The following is a 2,947-nucleotide window of genomic DNA, read 5'->3' as shown; positions in this document are numbered from 1 at the left end:
TCATATGGAAGCAGAAAGGACTTAAAATAGCCAAGATAATTTTGCTGAAGGGTAAGGGGGGTGGTGGTTTGCTGTGTTTCCAGATATCATCTTTTTCTTTTCTGTTTTTTTTTTTTTTGAGAGGTTTTTGCTATAGGGCACATGCGCTCGAAATAAAGACCGAGAGAGCCAGAGAGACAGAAAGCGAGAAATCACCCCCCAGTGGGGATGGTCACGCTGCAATCCCTTCTCCTCCACTCTCCTCTCCAGATCTTGGGCACGCACGCACACGTGCCTGGCTTCCGGGACTCGAGCCGAGGTCAGCTACATGGGAGTCCAGTGACACAGCCATTACACCACCTACTGGTCCCAGATATAACAATTTATAAATTATAATAATGTAATCAGTAGTAGACAACTGACGGAGAGAGTAGCAAGCCCCGAAAAGATGGACAGGAAAATGTTAGAGGTGGCTGGGCACTTCTAACATGTGGGTGGAGGTTCAGGCGCCGTGCTATGATTATTGGCTTTCCACGTGGGGAAAATGTAATACTTGAGCTCTAGCTCCAGCATTAAAAAAAGAACATTACAGATAGAGAAAAGATAAACGTGAAAAGTAAAGCTTTCAAGTTTCTTGAGGGGAAAAAAAGATATTTTTAGGACATACGATAAGGATAGAATTTCTTTTTTTTTTTTTCTTTTTTTTGGAGAGGTTTTTGCTATAGGGCATGTGCACTCGCCAGACAGACAGGGAGAAACAGAGAGACAGAAAGAGAGAAGTCACCCCCCGGGGGGATGGTCACGCGGCAATCCCTTCTCCTCCATTCTCCTCTCGGGATCTTGGGCACGCACGCACACGCGCCCGGCGTGAGTTTAAGCCATTGGGTCAAGGACTCGAACCAAGGTTGACTATGTGGGAGTCCAGCGACATAGCCATTACGCTAACTGTTGGTCCCAGGGATAGATTTTCTTGATCGAGATATCAAAACACAAACTGTAAAAATGTGGTAATATATCACATTCAGAATTTTTTAAAGTCTGTAGAACAAAAACCAGTAGAAAGTTAAAGTGCAAGTCTCAAATATGTAGAAGATATTTGCTGTGCATGAAAACAGAAAGGGGTCATCTGTACGTGTGTAAGACACTCACAAATAATAAGATAAAGACAAAAAACTTAATTAAGAATGGACAAAGGATATTCCCAGGCCAGTATCCAAATAAAAAAAGATATTAAAGCCTTTACCCAATCACTGAAAATCAAATGAAAATAACTGACACCACTTTATATCCAGATTAGCAAAAACCAACAAGTCTAATGCTATCGAGGGTGAGCGGGGACACAGCACAGGAGAATTTCTGTGCCATACGGGTGGAAATTGGTCCAACTTCTTTGGAAGCAATTTGGCAACATCTAGTCAAAATAGGTAGTCAGAATGAGGATATTTTGGCCTTGGCCATATCTGGGTTCATTGCTCAGAGGCACTTTGACATGTAAGAATGTCCACAGAAACAAAAACAACAGAAACTGGAAATTCAAAATAACAAAGTCAAAACCCACTTAATATTCAATAGTAAGGAGATGGATAAATAAATGGTGATACGTTAATATAACAGGCCACAATGGATGAGCTAGCCCATGGACAAATAGCAAAAACTAATGTTGAATGAAATCAGCAAATTGCAAAAGTATATGCACAAGCTGACATCATTTATAAAAAATAAAATTCACATGCAAACAATGGTATTTATGGATATATACTTATATAGTAAAAAGTTCACAGATATAAACAATGTAAAAGTCAGAACCTGAAAACTTCAGTTGTGGGGGGTGCCCACATCTCTCTCTCTCTCTCTCACACACACACACACACACACACACATGTGCATGCATGCAGGTGATCAAAGATGAAGAAAAATAAAAGAAGCAAATTGGGCAAAATGTGGAATGTGCTAAATCTTACAGTGGGTAGCTGGGCATCTATTTCATTACTTTCTATATTTTTCTTTGTATTTGATAAATTTCATAATTTAAAACAAAAGATTAGAAACGCTGTCCTCTTTAGGGTCATAGAATAGCTCCAAGTAGTTAGTTACGTTATCTAACATTTTCCTGTTCATCTTTTCTGGGCTTGCTACTCTCTCTGTCAGTGGTCTACTACTGGTTAAACTATTATAATTTATAAATTATTATATCTGGGGCCAGCAGTGGGTGTAATGGCTGTGTCGCTGGACTCCCATGTACTAACATAACAATGCCTGCTATGTTACGGCATTGTCAAAGTACTAGAATTTCCAAGGTTAATGAAACAGCTTTTCTCACCCTTGAATGAGGATGAGATTTAGGCCCAAAACAGCCAGAGAAGGGTCAGTGTGGCCTGGTAGTTAAAGTGACTGGATCTCACATGGCTGACTGTGTGGCTCAAGTCCTGGACCTAATGGCTTGAGAAACACAATGGGTGAGTATGTGTGCATGCCTCAAATCCTGACATGGGGGTACTTTCTCACTTTCCCTCTCTCTCTGGTGAGTTCATGCACACTCTGGCAAACAAAACAAAGAAAGAGGGGTCAGCAAAAGCAAAACAACAGAAATGGGAAATTCCAAATAACAACGTTGAAAACAACCTCATATTCAATGGTAAGGAGATAGATTAATAAATGGCGATAATTTAATAGGACACAATGAATGAACAAGATTGCTGGACTCCCACATGGCCAGCTGCAATTCAAGTCCCAATCCCGGTGGCTTAAAAATCACACCAGGCGTGTGTGCCCCAAATCCCGAGAGCACAATGGAGGAGAAGGGATTGCGGCACGACCAACCCTCCTAGGGGGCGACTTCTCATTTTCCCTCTCACTGTCTGTCTCTCTCTGGCTAGTACACATGCCCTAAGGCAAAAACCTCTTTAAAAAAATCAAAGAAAGAAACAAAACCAACTGGAATATAACGTAATAAGTGATAATTAAAATA

This window comes from Tupaia chinensis, unplaced genomic scaffold, assembly GCF_000334495.1.
Source record: "Tupaia chinensis unplaced genomic scaffold, TupChi_1.0 Scaffold145741_1, whole genome shotgun sequence".
NCBI lineage: Eukaryota > Metazoa > Chordata > Mammalia > Scandentia > Tupaiidae > Tupaia > Tupaia belangeri.
Note: the sequence above shows the minus strand (reverse complement) of the source record.